This window comes from Ictalurus punctatus, chromosome 21 (assembly GCF_001660625.3).
Source record: "Ictalurus punctatus breed USDA103 chromosome 21, Coco_2.0, whole genome shotgun sequence".
NCBI classification, from domain to species: Eukaryota; Metazoa; Chordata; class Actinopteri; order Siluriformes; family Ictaluridae; genus Ictalurus; species Ictalurus punctatus.
This window is the reverse complement of record NC_030436.2, coordinates 3,008,331-3,029,129: the sequence shown is the minus strand read 5'-3', so window position 1 is coordinate 3,029,129 and position 20,799 is coordinate 3,008,331. Positions and strand designations below refer to the sequence as shown.

General features: G+C 38.9%; 1 protein-coding gene across 2 annotated transcripts in view; it reads right to left on the bottom strand.

Annotated features, from left to right (window-relative positions):
* Window positions 1-13,058, bottom strand: part of atp2b2 (ATPase plasma membrane Ca2+ transporting 2) — a 170,684-nt gene extending 157,626 nt beyond the window's left edge. The window contains exon 1 of one of the 2 annotated variants that reach the window (XM_053674094.1): window positions 12,299-13,058. The gene's annotated coding sequence lies outside the window, so the exon portion shown is untranslated. Of the gene's footprint in view, window positions 1-11,683; window positions 11,773-12,298 lie in introns of those variants that run through there. The other variant, XM_017451031.3, reaches the window with a different exon arrangement.
* Window positions 13,059-20,799: the final 7,741 nt, after the last annotated feature.

The following is a 20,799-nucleotide window of genomic DNA, read 5'->3' as shown; positions in this document are numbered from 1 at the left end:
TCTTTGTAAAGTGACGTTTCCAAATTCAAAGCAAGTAAACACTAAACCAGCTGGATAAATCATGGGTTCTACAAAAGTAAGAAGACAACGTGTCAAAGTCGTGATGTACAATGAATTGTGTGAGCCCAAAACTCTCAATGTCTATTAATTCATCAAAACACCAAACCACTTGAGATTCTAGAAGGTGCGTGTGAGGCTGAAGTTTTGGCGATTTGGCTTTCATCTAAGTGACTGGTAGAATCTAATCCAAGAGCAGAGCTGAGCGGGTGAGGTTTAGGTGGCTTGCTCAGAGGCCCAACAGTGACTCCCAAATACGATGGGCGATACAGCAAAGCCACGACGACATGAAATCCAAGCAACGACAATGCTATCTGAAGTTCTAGATGTACTGACAAGAATAGTAACACTCCAAAGCTCTCACTAAACATATGACATGTGATATCATATTATATCATATCATCATATTACTCAGCCGTACTCAGAACGTTCTGGAAACTAGAGCAGAGCATGAACCACTGCCCTATTTCCCATATCCCGCATTTGCTACCATTGGCAAACTACATCCAAAACCAGCTGATGACATCACCGAGCGATTCAGATTTAACGCAAACAGACACAAAGAACAAGCCAAAAGTAAACAGTAAAACTATTCCTCTGAAGAATGCCAAACAAGGTGGCACATTTGTATCATGTAGGCATAACACAGACGGTCGAGTGATCATGGGTGAATACCACTACCACAAAAGTCAGTTCCCTGAAGTGTCACAGGTGAATAATTCAGACCAACTGATTGATAATTGATGAGGCTCACAGAAACAGGTCAGACTAAAAGTATACCTGAACACAATCGCCTCACGGTATCAATGTAAGATAGTGTTTCAGCTACCGTTCACTGTAATGACGCCAGGTGAGGATCTGTAAGTAAAGATCGGGCTGAATGGAATTAATAAGAGCACAGTTAAGTTGCTGTTTTCGGATAAAACGGCTTATTTCTTATGATGACTCAGCAGCACTAACCTACTACTACTAAACTGGATTATAATCCGACTGGGGTTTACTGTGATTAAAGAATGGTGTATTCGTTCAATTTAAAGTTTTGCTGATATAGCACTTTGAATAAACATCTTTACAAAGCCATGAGGTAAAGTACTGCATGGCAAAGTTCTTAAAGCTATATTAAATAACTCATTAGAATGAGATATAGTCCGATTATGCAAAACAGCTGTTTACATTTCACAGGCCGTGCATGTGCGTGTTTTTTTAAACGGTTTGGTCCGGACAATACGCGCGGCGGGTCTGCCTATCTGTATTCGCATTTTGTACTGAAGGTTAACTCTGTGTTCATACTGGTAGTGGTTTCCTTGCCTCTTTTTCCTAAACTGCTTTCTGAAAGGTGTTCCTGATTCGAGTTGCTGGCCACCGTGGTTTCCTTGGTGGTTTTCCAAGTTGAACGTTACGTGTTTTTGGACTATTCTACCATGTGTCACTTTCCCCTAGCTTTGCTTTGGGATTGGGTGCCATTTTTAATTCATTTTTGGACAGGAGTGAGCCCCCACAGGCCACACGGAGGGTGAAGGGGAGGTGCAGAAAATAATCGCAAATGATTATTTCTTATTATACATTTTGTCCCATATGCAGTTTTACCATGATATAATAATAAAAAAAATAATAATCCAGAGGAAAATGTTGCTGCACTTGTGGGATTTGTAGAGATCTTGCGCAATCTGACCAATGACATGAGCAGGTTCATTTTGATTTCAGGTTGTCGTTAAGGAATAGTGAATCTTTGAGACCTCCACCAAGGAGTGGCACCGAAAATCATGTTCTGTTATTTATGAGTTGATAATTAACAGTGACGTGAAGCAGAGAGACTCTTGCTGAAGGAAAAAGGGCAGGTCCAGGCGTAGTGATGAAGTTGCGTAGATTATGACTTGCAAAGACAAAAATGAAGCAAGTTTGTTTTTTTTTAAACTACCAAAAGAAGTAGAGTATCGGATGTTTGTTCCTAATCAGAGAAGAACACATGTGATGATGGCTATTATAGCAGTTAGGTTCTTCAAATAAATTCAATATTGTAACTAAAACGTAAAGCAGAACAACCTAAAAACATCTTTTTCATCAAAAAATCATCAAATTCATTTTAAAACACTCACCCATCATTCCCATGCATACATCCCATTAAAAAAAAAAATACACACACATCAATTTACACTTTCAGCTGGTTAGTTAATCCATAACCTCGTAAGTTCACTTCAAGACAAATATGGACAAGTTGATTGATCAGTCACAGTAGAGCCAAATGTAAACAACATCACATGACACCATGAGCTCAATAGATCCAGACCTTATTGTGTTCCATATAGGTGTTAACGCAGAGTGCAAGAGAGGAACGAGACACAAGCGTCACAAAGACCTGCATCGCAAATCCCGCCAAGTGAGTAAGAATGGGCTTCAACAAGACTCTTCAGGATTGGACAGGATCGCCTAATTCTTGTACACTACTTAACCCAAATTGGCACCCATGAGCACACACGTAGGCCACGGCATTCAAGTCACCACCTACGTTACTGCCTCCACTTACTACGGCTTCACTCCTGGGATGAATTTTCTCCTCCTGTATTAGCAGGATTTTGTCTGTCTCTGCCTCCTCAAGTGCCAGTGACATTGTGGGAGGTGAGAAGTCCTTCATAATTGCAGAATAATTGCATAATTGCATAATTTAAATCGGAGTACATGTTTGTTTTCAAAACGCCCACTTTTTTAAAAGCCAATTCTCATCCGCCAAATATGTTGCTTCACTCGGAATTACATGGGTTGCAGGGAAAAAAAAATCCATTTCCCATTGACAGAGCGAATTGCCGGTGGAAATTATTTTTTTTTAAATATGAAATAAGTAGATGCCATGATAAATGACAAGCCCAAACATCGCTTTCCTCAGCAAATGTTTGCACTTGTTTCTCAAAATTTACAGTAAACTTATAGAGGACCAAAATACATCCTTTAACTGTAACTGAGGATATGAAGTAAGACTACATGTTAGACCATCTCATACTATATGGTCTTCAAGGGCACACAGGAAGAAGGTAAAGAGCTTTCGCAATCACATTCGGCACGGAATACCGTCGAATACTCGAGGTCAGGATGTCAGAGGCAGATGACACCGAATCTTCCGCACTACAGACTGAAGGTCAGCGAAAGAGACTCAGTTACAGCAGCATACAACAATACACCGCTGGAGCAAAGGACACATGCATCGGTCCTGAAAATAGATCCATACTCAGCATAATGTAAAGCAGACCATTCTTGCATAGCTAGTTAATAAATATTTTAGATTTAGCTAGCTAGCTAGCTCATAAAGTATGTACTAAATTTAGCCGCAAGCGTTGGGCCATTTTTCTTGCAACTAGCCGAAACAAAGTACACGACTCTACAGATTACATTGATCATTTCTGTCTAAATTGAGTAATTATGTGATTTTTAATGCGTTTTTTTTTTGTTTTTGAAAAAAGTACCACGTAAAAATGTGTCACACGATGAAAATTTCTGATCCACGAGGACATTTTAAACGGTAAGCCAATTTTAATTATCTAGAACAATGGCCATCAACCCACGACCTTGAGATCTACCTTCCCGCTGGTTTCATCTCCAACCAAAACCTAACACAGCTGTTTGAGGAGATCAAGAACTTCTTAGGCAATGATTAGAGGGTCAGGTGGGTGCGATTACGGTTGAAGTCTTCAGGAAAGTAGATTTCCAGGAACAGAGCTGGTGACTGATCCATAGAACATGAGCTACATAAAGCAGCATCATATTAGTACTAAATATCTAGCTAGTAAGGAACAATCAAAGACATGGTGGCCCAACATGAAAGGGAGTTGCTGTTACCACTCCAAAGTTGATTAGTTTCCAATAAACTCGCACTCTGATGGGTTTTTTGTCGTTTTTTTTGCCAACCCTAAACGTTTTTATTTATTAAATCAATGGCGTCATAAGGGAAAGTTCATGAGGGCATGTTGGATGCAGGTTTTAAATGCAGTCCTGGTGACAAACCGCCCTGTACAGTTTTCCCTGCTGTAGAACACATGATCCACTTCATTAGCTAATTAACAAACCCTTCACGAACCCACATCAGGTATGCTGGCAGTTAGGAACATCTGAAAGTGTTCAGGTCAGTGGGTCAGCAGGTCTGGAGCTCAAAATACCTTGCTTAATGAATTTAGTGTTCTTAGATTAACTTGCCGTCCAGTAGTTTTGAACAACCTACAATCTTATATTGGCACGAACACAACTTTCTGCTTGTGATCATTTCTTTTTTTTTTTAAATTACCACACATGACATAAGCCTGACACATTTTAGATTAGCATTCTCTACATGTACACCAGAAGTCGGCGAAAGGCGTTAAAACAAAAGCACACACCGACAGCACGTTAACAACCCGACAGCAGTCAAATGTCATCTGAGCTTAATATAACAGGCATGCTTATTAACAGTTTTTTACACTACGCCTGTGTGTGTGAAATTCTTATGCAGATTATGTGGTCCTAGTGACTGCGCCCGCTGAGCAACACAACACAGAGCACACACATACAGTGCGGCCGGGAAGCAAATTAAACACAGACACATTTTTTTGTCGTTTAGATCTGTAGTCCAGAACATTGGATTTATAATGAAAAAGTGCACAATGTCAGCTTTAATTTGAGAGTAGTGACCTCTATATTCTCTCAACCATATAGAAACCACAGCCCTTTAAAAAACAACAACAACAACAACAACAACAACTAAGGATCAATGGTGATAAGTCATTTGGACTAGATGGTTCCTGTTCAGTGATTTTTCCTTGCATGCCTTTAATGTACATGAAGCTGTAAGGTTGATTATATTTATGGCTGTTGCATCTTCGGTCTCACAAAGGTTTTAGAAGCGTAATTGCCAATAAAGCATGCTATGATAAATCAATAAATTGATTAAAGGCGTTAGAGTTAAAACATTCAATGAAGAAAATGGGCTGTATGGTTTAGCCATTGCAGAAGTCCCATCCATCCATCCATCTTCTATACCGCTGATCCTTTTCAGGGTCACGGGGAAACTGGAGACTATCCCAGGGAGCATGGGGCACAAGGCGGGGTACACCCTGGACAGGGTGCCAATCCATCGCAGGGCACAATCACATACACACTCACACACCCATTCATACACTACGGACACTTTAGACACGCCAATCAGCCTACCATGCATGTGTTTGGACTGGGGGAGGAAACCGGAGTACCCGGAGGAAACCCCCGCAGCACGGGGAGAACACACAAACTCCGCACACACAGGGCCACGGTGTAATCGAATCCCCGACCCTGGAGGTGTGAGGAGGACGTGCTAACCACTAAGCCACTGCGCGCCCCAATACACGGTGAAAGCATCAAATTATACCGGACATTCTGCACACTAACCTTATTACATACAGGATTTGTGATTATTGTGGCCAAAAATGCTTGGTTTTTTTTTTGCGGCTTTTTTCAACGTTTCTGACGCAATTTGCAGAGTTGTTGGGGCTTTTTTTTTTTTTTTTTTTTTGCAGAAAACTACTCGAAGTGGTCAAATCGCAGTTGCACAAAATAGTTTTGCATTGTCTTTGGCAGTGATGTCTGTTGGTAAATGAGACGTTTTAGCTGTACTCGCGTTCGCCGCATGTGGATTGCACAGGGTTTTGACCGAATGTGCGTTGTGATGACATCACATGACGGAAAATCATGGAGGGGCTGATCATGTTCACATTATAAGCCTTATTATTCAATGGCAATGTTTCTTTGACAATTCATTTCTTTGAACGACTCACAAGTACACGTTTTCCAAATCAGTAGCACGACATTCACAGCGTTATCAGAAACCACAACGTCAAAATTTGCAAGGCTGCAGTAGCCAACACGTACAATTACTGAAGCATGGAGGCTCATCAACTGTTCATGAAAAGCTCAGATGTCAAATTCAGGTCTTTAATAAATTAGGTAGTAGGCGGCAAGAACGAAGTTGAGCGTAAACGTTTGAGGAGTAACCGAACCGAACTAAACGTTTCTACCGGATTTACAAAAGTGTCTGAAATGCAGATTTTCTTCATCTTCTCATGTGTACTGCGTGTTGATGAATTGCAATCACCTGTAATTTACCAGGCGCCTGCACAGCACCGCTGATCTGCATTGGGTGACGCCCACAAAACTCCATAAATGGCAATGCTCACACACCTGAAATGATGCCTGAACAGCAATTTTAGGCAAAAAAGAAATTTCTCTCACACCAATGCACCTTCTCCGATGCTGTGCTGGGAATGCCGTGTTGGTGTGTTCAGATGCACCCTAAAAGCATCAGTAAGAAAACAGCAAGGGTCCCCACTGCTTAAGTGGCTTTTACGCCGGGCAATTATTAATCACATCTGGTCTGACTACTGCGTTATCTGAGGAAATAGGTGATTCCTGTATCACTTTTTCGAATGGGGTCAAAATCATAAACCCTCAAGCACAGATGTTGGCACCTCTGTGTTTAGTAGGAGAATAAACACAGTCATAAAATAACTATAAAACAAAACCGAGAAATAAAATACAATATATTCCTTAAATCAGTATCTGACTAATAGCCATGGGTAAAAAACTAAACAAAAAAAAAATAGTCTACTTTCCCACCACTTTGCTTTTCAGTGTAGCTTTTACAGACATATCTAGTCTTTATACCAAAACAAAGCAAATCCAGAATGTAAAGCACAACATGTGGAAAACATAATGTCATACACAGGCAATAGTCAAAGAGAGTTATGCAAATATCCCAAGCAAGTGCACAAGCAGGAGTGTGGATGCAGGAAGCGGGAATTAACCAGTCGCAAACAGAAAGCAGGAACAAGTCATGTGCAAAAAGAAGCCACACCTCCTACACCCGCATAGGCAAATACAGTGTCCCAGCTGATCACATACACACCGATACACATATGGTGTCAGTGTTTTGCAGTGTCTAAATTCTCAGTGGACGTGTTCCCTGGATGGTGCACTATATTATTACGCACAGTGCACTGTCGATCAGGCGTATACACCATGCACAATGCTACTACACTAAGTACCACATGGCTGAACCATTTCTTTCGAAATGGATACCAGAACTACCAAATTTCATATGCAAATGTAAATCAACATGACGTTTAATGAGCAATAACGCCAACAGGTATATGTATATGTGTCATACTGTATTCGTGGCAAGACACTACAGCTAGACATTTTCACATCAATCTCTTTTTTTTATTATTATCATTATTCATTTTTTTTTTTTTAGATAAACTGCATCTATAACACGTCTTCTCTTAACTGGTAGCAATAAAAATATCCAAACTCAACAGAAAATTTTCACTGTTTCTGTATACCTATAACCAGCACATTATCTGTAACTCCACCCACTCGGCACGCTGAAACGCTCGTCTCTTATTTATTCGGTTTATATGTCATTATGATAAACATGTCAACATCACTTTGCGTCTTTAAAATAATTCTTCACAAAATCCGGGGTTTTTTTTTTTCTTCTATTTTCAGAAACAAAAATCTATACAATGTACACTCATGAAATTTTGCATGTTCATCCCTATCCCTATTTACACGAATATCACAAGGCAATTTTCATTACTGTCAGATTCATGTTACGTTTTTGCGCTAAAAAAAAAAAAAAAAAAAAAGACAATATTTTTTAAAACAGTGCATGGCATTACCTGATTAAACAACAAAGAAATGGGTTTAAACAGCGAAATGGATATTTTCAAAGCAACACTGTTTAACATTGTGCATTCCATTCCTTTATTTCTCTTTAAGAAATGAAAATGGGAAAAAACAAATAACCAAATCTTTTCATTTATTTTAAAATTAAAAATCTTTTTTTTTTTAATATAAATTACTGACTGTTTTGAACATTGCATTTTTTTTTTTTTTAAATGAAGAACGAACGGATATAACACACACAAACCTATCGTAATTAAAAGGCAAGATTCTTGCTTCTGTTAAGCATGCAACTGTACGCATTTTTTAATACTTAAAAGCTCATTTGCATACATTAGTGTACAATTTATTTATTTATTTATTTATTTTAAATATCCCAATAGGAAAAATACTGGAAGAAGAAAAAAAGACGCCATAAAGGCAAGACATCTCTAGTGTCTTAGAGTAATACAGTAAATCACTTTCTGCATTTCTGCAGTAGTTTAGTGGTTTCAGGTTGCCAGGTGATTTATAATGTTGGGATTACGTGACAGCGGGTTACTATAACATGTTTTAGGTGTTTACTGTATATAGCAAATGAGTGAGGACTGATTTCTGATACAGAAAGCATACCGCACAAATGCAGCAAAGGTCATAACAACAGGGATTACTGGATCAATCCCCCCCTCCCTCTCCCCCCCAGCTATACTGCTGATGCACCACAGCGCTGGATAATCATGACAGTGTTATGTAACAAGGACACAGTTGAATTCCAATCTGACCAATCTCATTACAGTTTCATGCCCACATATCAGATAAGTACCCAGTCTAGGACTACATAAGATCAGGTCAGGTCAGATTTTTGTTCAAACTGCTTCTGATCTGTTCCATTTAAGGGGGAAAGATTAGAACTTGTCCAACTCTAACCTGGTAATGTGAACAGAGCTATAGTTTCATTTCAAATCCTATGTAGGAAATCTCAGACAAATACATATGAATAGTGATCAGACTCCGAATGACCTGCAACACCAACAAGGTATCAGTATCAACATGATCATCTTATCCAAATACATTCACAATACTTGGACCTTGAATTAAGTGAGGTTAACCTATGGTTCAAAGATCAAGCGCTAGCAATCACGCCAGCTTAGAATCGATATTAAAATGACTTAAGGGTAAATTCAATTGTTTCCTCTTCAGTATAACAAGCTGATCAAAGGAACAATCTCACACGTTAATACTGCACCCAAGTAGTCTAGATCCGGTTTCATAAAAACGACATGTAAATATGACTGGAGTCTGACCTTTTCATGCTGAGCTAATGATACATGGAGAGGCATCTTATGTTTTTCCAAACAATAAGACAGTTTAAATCTGTGGCTTACCCTGAAAATGAATCCTGACAATTAATATAAAGCACATTTATTATTAAAACTGATTAATTATGTAGTATTGACTGTAAATCAAGCAAGTCATACTCATAGATTATCCCAAGCCTATGATTATCCTGAACTTTACGCCTGCGCCTGAATGTCACGGCAAACACGACTGAAGAACCAAAATGGCTGCTCTAGCTATTGACTTCATTCTAGAATCACAATCGCCCCAAAGCTTTTCTATCAACGGCTGAAAATGGCTGGCAAACTATCAAGAAATTTGTTTGTCTGAGGAAAACCCTTGTATGCAGCCGATCACGAATACAAGCTACGAAGGTTTTCACATCGTTATCCAAAGCTAGTCATCATCTATTAGGTTAAATTCTACCCGATATTACAACGCATTTTACTACGTTCATCTGTAGAGTTGTTTATTACATATGGTGATCATTTCCACAGTAAACATTACTGAAGAAGACAACCACCAACATTCTGGCAAACAACAGCTAACTCTATCTGCAGTTACCTTTTCTTTAGCTCTCACATCATAGCTTATGAGACCAACTGTAATTTATTTGAAAATGTTTATCATCAAAATTACATTCCTGGACATAAATCGCCTACGGATTTTGTTTTGTATGGTTTCTACTGTATTTCCAATACATGAATTCCCCCTACATTCTGTTATACAAGTTGTCGTTTGAGTCGTAGAACCAAAAAACCTGCCAGCAAGTATTTTATTTCTTTCGTGTTTAGCAGAACGTAATGAATTTTGAAGCAGAAATATATCCATTGTATGTTTTTATTGAGATAGACAATCTGCATAATGCTGTTGGGTTTTTTTTTTTTTTTTTTTTTTTTTTTTTTTTGGGGGGGGGGGGGGGGGGGTGCTTTCGCACATACAGTACTGTGCAAAAGTTTGTCTCACCCTATTTTTTTTTTTAATACAAACTTTGTTAGCGATTTTTTTATTTTATGACTTCATCATTATCATTTTAGATTCCCAAACATGAGTTTTCTAGCAGAAAATTCAAATGTCACAGATCAATGTTTTGTACGTCATTAAAGAAAGCAGCATATCATGTAAAAGACCACATTTTAAATAAAAAAAAAAAAAAACATAATGAAGGCTGCTGGATTTTTCGGCAAAAATTAGAAGCGAGTGCGACTGTTCTGAGTGACTGGTTCTGCAAGAAGCTCAATAACACTTACAGCTCATGTCCTTATAAAACCGCACACATGCTACCTGATTCTACTACTTTTATTTTTATTGTCACACCAAATATTAACTTTGTTTCATTTTATACTGTTTACTACTCTTTATGGTCATTCTTTTTTTTTTTAAATGTAGAAACATTTAATTTCATTATTTTTGAAGGCATCGTTACTCTATAGCATTTCTTTGCATGGGCCTAAAACGTTTGATACAGTCCTGTAAGTCTAGACACATTTACAAAACCAATACATTATAAGAACAACAAAACGGTAGTGTGTCTTACGGCCTTGTAAAGCCTTTTTGAGAGTATTTTAGACGCGCGGCCATTTATTTAGCACCATTACAAACACCTCTCCGACATGGTGACCAGCTGCAATAGTAATGCGAGCTAAACGACACTTTTGTGCAGTGAATTTCCAAAAGTATATATTGATTTTCACAGCTAGTGGTCACACAGCTTTACAGTTAATAAAAGTGTTTCAACTCGAACAACCCATGCACTCAGTATACTCAGTTCCTCAATGAACATCTACAGCCGAACGTACGCACAGAAATATGACTCAGGTTAATCTAGGTTTGATTTATTATTGCTAAATTAAGCGGGTGCATCTAGATTTTTCGCTTTTATGCACTGCCGCCTTTACCTGAGCGTACTCCTGCACCTGTGTTCCGGAATACTTTGTTCCATCTGCTCCTATGACTCTGAGAAACGTCCCCTGACAGTGCAATAAGAAATAATGAGCAGCACTAAGATGCTTGAGAAACGACCCACAACAAAAAGGGGACGCTTCGCTTCACGAGATGCTTTTCAGTCCACAAGACTAACAACCTTGTAGCAAGATTGAGCACATATTTTCACTGGCATTACAAGAGCCAGAACCCAGTCAGAAGGAGCTGAGAAGCTCTGTGGTAGTCGTGAGACTCAAACTCAAATCCTTCTGTATAGTATAGTATATACTGTACTAGTATATAGTATATATATATATATATCTTATAGTACATCTGCCCTATACACACTGGAGTTTGGGTACTTTTAATATGGACTGCACTCAGTTTTATCAGAACCGTGCCCACCTCACAGCACATCATGCATCTGAAAATCCCAACATCATACAGTATTTTCCACAGCTCACTGCTCATATCGCATCGTGCTAAAATAAATAAATAAATAAATAGACAGATGGATAGATAAATAAATAATTAATAATAATAAATACCCATTTTTGAATAATAAGGACTAGCTATGGACATGCATCTCATTCATTTCCAAACCAAAGCGTGCATCTTTTACTGTGCAATCCCGTATCTGTTTTAAATCGACATCAGCACGTGCTCACATAGAACGCATGTCCAGCTCGCGCGTGCCGCAGTGTCTTACCTGTGTCTGAAGGCGCGTGCAGAGAGTGTGTGCATCAGCTGTCTGAGATCTGATGCTGAGTTTCACATCACCACCTCCTCCACCACCTCCTCTACCACCACCACCACCACCTCCTCCTCCTCCTCCTCCTCCTCCTCGCGCGTGTCCTACAACGCACCTGACCCAGATCTTTTTTTATTATTATTATTTCTCTTCTTTCTTTAATGGAGCAGCGACCTGCAAGAGGAATTAAAATCTGCTAGTTTCAAAATCACGATGCATTTACTGGTAGAAATTAAAGTGAGGATGGGGAAAACGCGCGCGAGACGGTGGCGTTTTTCCTCCTTTTTCTTTTATTATTATTTTGTATTTATTCTGTTGCAGTTTGCAGGGTGATGATTGAGGAGCGCTGTGTGCAGTCCAGCGCTTTATGTTTCTCTAAACGCTGTTGTTTTTTCTCATCTCTCCTCTTTATAGCTCATTGTAGTTTGCGGAGTTCAACCTCGCGCGCCGTTTTGTTCAACTTTTCTTTTCTTTTTTTTTTCACGTCCGCGAGCTCACGTGCATGTTTTACAAAGCGTCGCTTCAGACGCCCGAGGAAAGCAAAGGAAAGTTTTTCCAAACTGTTTTGCTTACCTATTTTTTATTTTATTTTATTTTTTCCTTTAGTGTTTTTTTTTCCTGTTCCGCGTGCTGTTTGTGGTCCACCCTGTTAGAGATCCTGAGAGAGAGAGAGAGAGAGAGAGAGAGAGAGAGAGAGAGAGAGAGAGAGAAGGAAAGAGAGCAACAGAGGAGTAGATTTAAGGGACTGAGATTTTCCATTACGTACCTTATTGTGCAAAGCCTCGAGGGGGGGGGACATCGAGCAGGGAGAGCTCCCCAACAACACACAGGTCTGCATGCACACACATAACAAGCATGCATGCAATGCATTATGATAATAATAATAATAATAATAATAATAATAATAATAATAATAATAAAGAACTCTATGCATATGCATTGCCACATGCATGAACATACTGATTACTCCTGCAAGTCCATATACCAGATCTCACTGGATTTAAACAAGAGCAACCAACAATACACTCAGTTCTGCATGAACACACACACACACACACACACACACACACACACACACACACATGAGCAGCAAAAATACATTGCCTGTAGATTATCTGAGGAAGCATATATACGCTGCTGAAAAGAACCATGATGAATGCACAGCGTTCTAGAAATGCAATGCAGCCATGACAAATACAGCCATACTGATTATCTAAGGCAGTTTATAAACTAGATAAATAATTACTGCTTATAACAGCAGTGCTCTATGGTGGAAATTAAGGAGCTCTCACTAATAATGCACACACAGTTGTATTCAAACACACACACACACACACACACAGAGAGAGAGAGAGAGAGATGAGGGCCAATAATAAATGAATTCTCCTTCTTCCCCCACACACTGATTTGTACATTAGTGCAACAGAAATGAAGAGCAATTATACATGGAATGCATTACAGAACTTTATTTAAACACACACACACACACACATACAAAATGCACTCTCGGTAAAGTCCTACTGATTATTAATTTCAGCTTCATAAGTAAGTATTTTCAAGTGCTTTGTTAAAAATGTTGCGAACTGCTACTGGAAGCAAGCTCAGACTAACTGTGTACAAGTATGTGCATTCAACCACATAAAATAATACATTCATTAAAAAAATGCATGCACGGTTAATAAAGCCATATTGATTATTTGAATAACTTTATACAGAAGATTAATACCACTGACAGGTGAATTACATTGATTATCTCATTACATCACATCACATCTATGGCATTTGGCAGACGCTCTTATCCAGAGGGACTTACATTTATATCTTTTTTTTTTTTTATACAACTTAAGGGCCTTGCTCAAGGGCCCAGCAGTGACTGGTTGGTAGTGATGGGATTTGAACTAATGACCTTCTGATCAGGAATACACTGAGCTACCACTCCTCATTACAGTGGCACCTGTAATGGGTGGGATATATTAGGAAGCAAGTGAACAGTCGGTTCTCGAAGTTGATGTGTTGGAAGCAAGAACAATGGGCAAGTTTAAAGACTGGACCGACCAAGGGCCAAATTGTGATGGCCCATTTGATGACTGGGTCAGAGCATCTCCAAAATGGCAAGTCTTATGGGGTGTTCCCGGTATGCAGTGGTGCGGTGGTAGAGGACAGCGAAGCCTAGCCCATCTGGTCCAGAAGAGCTACTGTAGCACAAAGTGCTAAAAAAATTTATAAATAATAATAATAAAAAAAGAATCCTGGCTAGAAAGGTGATAGAAAGGTGTCAGAACACACAGTGCATCACAGCTTGCTGTGTATGGGGCTGCCTAACCCATGCTGACCCCAGTCCACCATCGAAAGCACCTACAATGGGCACGTGAGCATCAGAACTGGACCACGGAGCAATGGAAGAAGGTGACCTGGTCTGCTGAATCACGTTTTCTTTTACATCATGTGGACGGCCGGGTGTGTGTGCACCGCTTACCTGGGGAAGAGATGGCACCAGGATGCACTATGGGAAGAAGGCGAGCAGTGTGATGCTCTGGGCAATGTTCTGCTAGGAAAGCTTGGTATTCAAGTGGATGTTACTTTGGCACGTACCTCCTACCTAGACATTGTTGTAGACCCTTTAGTACACCCCTTCATGGCAACGCTATTCCCTAATGTGACCTGTCTCACTGCAGAAATTGTTCAGGAACGGTTTGAGGAACATGATAAAGAGTTCAAGGAGTTGACTTGGCCTCCAAACATCCCAGATCTCAATCCAATCGAGCATCTGTGGGGTGTCCCGAACAAAGAAGTCCGATCCATGGAGACCTCCTCGCAACTTACAGGACTTAAAGGATCTGCTGCTAACGTCTTGGTGCCAGATACCACAGCACACCTTCAGAGATCTTGTGGAATCCATGCTTCAATGGCTCAGAGCTGTTTTGGCAGCACAAGGTGGATGTACACAGTATCAGGCAGGTGTCCATGCAAATATTGAACTACTGGGCATAAGAGAGCTGTGCTAACAACATATTCTGGTCTGCACATTCATACACAGGTGAAGGGCAATCACGCCTCAGTTGCTTTATTAAAAATGCACATCATCAATAAATAATTTAACATCAGCAAAAATATAACAGGACTCATGTCTGTGTCAGTCATGTCGTTACTCTTTTCAAGAAATGTACTCAAATGCAAAGCCAAATCAATCAAATGAAACTGATTATTTGAGAAAGTTTAAAAATTTGCATGAATAAAAACTGAGTAAAAAGCAGATCGATTAAGCAACAAAAAAAATATCGATTCTGAATCGTCGATTATTGAAACGATTGAACGTGTGAGTAAAAATAAATAAATAAATAAAAAATAAAATGTCGTGCGACGTTGCAGCATGCTCTTTTGGAAAAGATTACAGTTTATCTACCGCTTTATTACCAGTCACTTTCTTTGTGTTCCGCTGTGTTACACACCTTCACCACCTGCGCAAAGACACAGACCGTGTGGAGACACTTAATTACCTGTAGATACGTTATTTACGTAAAGGAACAGAAATGAAGCATATATTAATTGTACGGTGAATCATCATGGAATTTTCCACGTTGCTTTGGGTGAAGACGCGGTCGTTACCTAGATGTTCTGCATGCTGAGCTTAAACATGTCCTTCATGAGCTCCCTGAGCACCTGAGGCCCTTTCTGAACATCTCACTCCCTAATGAGAACTGAGCTATCACCGTAAGCTAGAGAAGATTAATCTTAAGAAAACAACAATAAGGCCGAGGAGGGTGTACTCCAGTGCACAGGTTATTAAGGCTTCAACAAAACGCAGTGTTGGAGAATAAAGCCAACATAGCAACAAGCCAAAGAGTATCAGTGTTAAGTGTCACAGTGATATGGGCAAATATTGAATACTGACATTAAAAAAAATGTCCTTTCTTTAGGAACAACTTTTACAGAATGTTAAACATGTAGAATGTTATTACCCAGATAAATAGCACAGAAGTCTAGAGTAAAGGCCCCAAGGATGATAACTATAACGATACCGATAAAGATACAGTTCTAAAAATCGTTCTAAATATAAAAGAATAGCAGATTCCACAGCACGGTACAAATCACTTTCAGAACGATTTTTTTTCCCCCCAGCCGATGAACGATAAACACATCGACAGCCAATCAGAATCCAACCTGCTTTAACGAGCTGGAGCATTTAAAGCTGTTTATTACATAACTTAGAATAAACGGAACGATATCGTGTGCTGGTGTGGACGTTATTATAGTTATCGTTCTGGGTGTGAATGTTTATCCTTAACATTTATACACACTGTGCTGAAATAAAAAGATGAGTTATACTCCTCGGTACCATGACTGTACATCTAGAAGTTGTTCAGCGTGACATGGGGGTTTATTACAAAGGCAAACAGTTTATAGGTCTTGATATTCATCGAGCGGAATTATTTTTAATGAATACAACAGCTGTGGAATTCTTGAGTCTGGTTGGTCAGGCTTTGATTGATTTTCTATAACAGCAGCTCTGGTGGTTTATATTAATCTGCTCATTTTAAAACGATGCTACACATAAGCAGATTAAAAGGATTTAAAGTGTTGATATGGTGGAAGTTTTATGCGAGCAGATCTTTATGTTTGTAAGGAGTCTCCAGTGTCAGCATTTTTTTTGTTTGTTTGTTTTATTAGATCCACTTAAAAAAAAAAAAAAAAAAAAAAAAAGGAGGAGGAGTCTGGTAAAGGGATGGCTGTTAATAGCCGTTATGACATTAACAAGCTGTAAATAGATCAAAAGTATGACGTCATTCTTGAATAAATAAAATTTGCTAGCGATTGCGGTGGTATACCGGGGGATAAAACAATTCAGAGTGTGTTGTTATTGTCCTTACTTTTATTCCTTACTCAAATAAGCAGTCTTTATAACCGTGGTGAGCGGTTGTAAAGAGCGTTTATTTGAGTTACTATATCCTTCCTGGCAGCTCAAATCAATCTGGCCATTTTCCTCTGACCTCTCTCATCAACACGCCGTCTCCACCCGCGGAACTGTCGCTCAGCATTCTGTGTAAACTCTAGAGACTGTTGCGTGTGAAAATCCCAGGAGATCAGTAGTTTCTGAAATACTCAAACCAGCCCATCTGATACCCACATCCACGCCACGATCAAAGTCAGAGAAATCACATTTTCCTTCATTCTGATGTTTGAATGTTAACAGAAGCTTTTGCCTTGCACTGATGCCACATGATTGACGGATTAGATAATTACACGAATAAAGTAACATATTAAGGAATCTAGCACGTTTCATATAAAAATCTATATCATGGAGAAGTAACTGCAAAGTGTTGTGCAGCACAGAAATTAAAAGTGTATTGTATGTTGAATTGTACATGTGAAAATTACTGGGGTTAATAAATGTTTTGTTGTATAAAGGCTTATTGGGTAACCCTTGACCCCTGTATTGATTGGTGGGTGTGGCCTAGTTTATGTCAGGTTTTTCGATGTCTTCTAAAATTGATGCTTTACAGATTTGACTGCACTGAAATAGAATGCATGTAGTAACTGCGACATACTTCTAGTCATACTAGGATTAATCAACTTTTAATAAGGTGGTGCTGTCTAACAAGGTGTATATATACTCAGCAAAAAAAGAAATGTTGTGGTTTGCCACTGCAAGGACGAACAGCTGTCCTTCCTGTCTCCCTGTAGCACCGTCTCAGGCGTCTTACGTTACAGACATTGCAGTTTATTGCTCTGAACACATCTGCAGTCCTCATGCCTCCCTGCAGCAGGTCTATGGCATGTTCACGCAGGTGAGCAGGAACCCTAGATATCTTTCTTCTGGTGTTTTTCAGAGTCAGTAGAAAAGTCTCTTTAGTGTCCGAACTTATTGTAACTTTGAAATGAATCACCTACCACCTGTAAACTGTTAGTGTCTTAAGGACTGTTCCACAGGTGCGTGTGCAACAATTGTTTATGGTTCATCAAACAAGCATGAAAAACATTGTTTAAACCCTTTCCAATAACGATCTGTAAAGATAATTTGGATTTTACAAAATTATCTTTAAAATACAGTCTCCTGAAAAAAGGGACTTTTCTTTTTTTTGCTGAGTTTATATATATTTATACCAATCAGCCATAACATCCATCCATTTTCTATACCGCTTTTCCTACAAGATCACGGTGATAGATAGTGATAGAAAGGTCTTAGTGATAGTGATAGAAAGGTGATAGATAGTAATGGTGATAGAAAAGTCATAGTGATAGGAAGGTGATAGATAGTAATGGTGATAGAAAGGTGATAGTGATAAGAAGGTGATAGATAGAGGTTGTGATAGAAAGGTGATAGTGATAGAAAGGTGATAGTGATCGAAAGGAGATGGATAGTGATCGTGATAGAAAGGTGATAGTGATTGTGATAGAAAGGTCATAGTGATAGGAAGGTGATAGTGATCGTGATAGAAAGGTGATAGATAGTAATAGGAAGGTGATATATAATAATAGTGATCGTGATAGAAAGGTGATAGTGATAGAAAGGTGACAGATAGTAATGGTGATAGAAAGGTCATGGTGATAGGAAGGTGATAGTGATAGAAAGGAGATGGATAGTGAAAGTGATAGAAAGGTGATAGTGATAGAAAGGTGATAGATAGTAATGGTGATAGAAAGGTCATAGTGATAGGAAGGAGACGGATAGTGATTGTGATAGAAAGGCGACAGATAGTGAAAGTGATAGAAAGGAGACGGACAGTGATTGTGATAGAAAGATGACGGACAGTGATTGTGATAGAAAGGTGACGGACAGTGATTATGATAGAAAGGTGACGGACAGTGATTGTGATAGATAGAAAGATGATAGTGATAGAAAGGTGATGAATAGTGATAGAAAGGTGATAGATAGTTATCGTGATAGAAAGGTGATAGTGATTGTGATAGAAAGGTGATGGATAGTAATGGTGATAGAAAGGACAGTTATAGTGATAGGAAGGTGACAGATAGTGATTGTGATAGAAAGGTGATCGTGATAAAAAGGTGATAGTAACGGTGATAGAAAGGTGATGGTGATAGAAAGGTGATAGTGATAGAACGGTGATAGGTTATAGTGATTGTGATAGAAAGGTGATAGTGATAGAACGGTGATAGATAGGTTATAGTGATAGAAAGGTGATAGTGATAGAAATGTGATAGTGAGAGTGATAGGAAGGTGATAGTGAGAGTGATAGGAAGGTGATAGTGATTGTGATAGAAAGGTGACAGCTAGCGAAAGTGATAGAAAGGTGACAGATAGTGATTGTGATAGAAAGGTGACAGATAGTGATTGTGATAGAAAGGTGACAGATAGTGATTGTGATAGAAAGGTGACAGATAGTGATTGTGATAGAAAGGTGACAGATAGTGATTGTGATAGAAAGGTGACAGCTAGCGAAAGTGATAGAAAGGTGACAGATAGTGATTGTGATAGAAAGGTGACAGATAGTGATTGTGATAGAAAGGTGACAGATAGTGATTGTGATAGAAAGGTGACAGATAGTGATTGTGATAGAAAGGTGACAGATAGTGATTGTGATAGAAAGGTGACAGATAGTGATTGTGATAGAAAGGTGACAGATAGTGATTGTGATAGAAAGGTGACAGATAGTGATTGTGATAGAAAGGTGACAGATAGTGATTGTGATAGAAAGGTGACAGATAGTGATTGTGATAGAAAGGTCATAGTGATCGTGATAGAAAGGTGATAATGAGAGTGATAGAAAGGTGATAGATAGTAATGGTGATAGAAAGGTCATAGTGATAGAAAGGTCATAGTGATAGGAAGGTGATAGTGATTGTGATAGAAAGGAGATGGATTGTGAAAGTGATAGAAAGGTGATAGTGATAGAAAGGTGATCGATAGTGATAGAAAGGTGATAGTGATTGTGATAGAAAGGTGATAGATACAGATAGTGATAGAAAGGTGACAGTGATAGAAAGGTGATGGATAGTGATAGAAAGGTGATAGAAAGGTGACAGTGATTGTGATAGAAAGGTGATAGATACTGATAGTGATAGAAAGGTGATAGTGATAGAAAGGTGATAGTGATAGAAAGGTGATGGATAGTGATAGAAAGGTGATAGAAAGGTGACAGTGATTGTGATAGAAAGGTGATAAATACTGATAGTGATAGAAAGGTGATAGAAAGGTGACAGTGATTGTGATAGAAAGGTGATAGATACTGATAGTGATAGAAAGGTGATCGATAGTGATAGAAAGGTGATCGATAGTGATAGAAAGGTGATCGATAGTGATTGTGATAGAAAGGTGATAGTGATAGAAAGGTGATAGATAGTAATGGTGATAGAAAGGTCATAGTGAGTGATAGGAAGGTGATAGTGATCGTGATAGAAAGGAGATGGATAGTGAAAGTGATAGAAAGGTGATAGATAGTGATAGAAAGGTGATCGATAGTGATAGAAAGGTGATCGATAGTGATTGTGATAGAAAGGTGATAGTGATTGTGATAGAAAGGTGATAGATACAGATAGTGATAGAAAGGTGACAGTGATAGAAAGGTGATGGATAGTGATAGAAAGGTGATAGAAAGGTGACAGTGATTGTGATAGAAAGGTGATAGATACTGATAGTGATAGAAAGGTGATAGTGATAGAAAGGTGATGGATAGTGATAGAAAGGTGATAGAAAGGTGACAGTGATTGTGATAGAAAGGTGATAAATACTGATAGTGATAGAAAGGTGATAGAAAGGTGACAGTGATTGTGATAGAAAGGTGATAGATACTGATAGTGATAGAAAGGTGATAGATACTGATAGTGATAGAAAGGTGATGGATAGTAATGGTGATAGAAAGGTAACAGTGATAGTGATAAGAAGGTGATAGATAGAGGTTGTGATAGAAAGGTGATAGTGATAGAAAGGTGATAGATAGTGATGGTGATAGAAAGGTCATAGTGAGTGATAGGAAGGTGATAGTGATCGTGATAGAAAGGAGATGGATAGTGAAAGTGATAGAAAGGTGATAGATAGTGATGGTGATAGAAAGGTCATAGTGATCGTGATAGGAACGTCATAGTGATAGTAAGGTGATAGTGATAGTAAGGTGCTA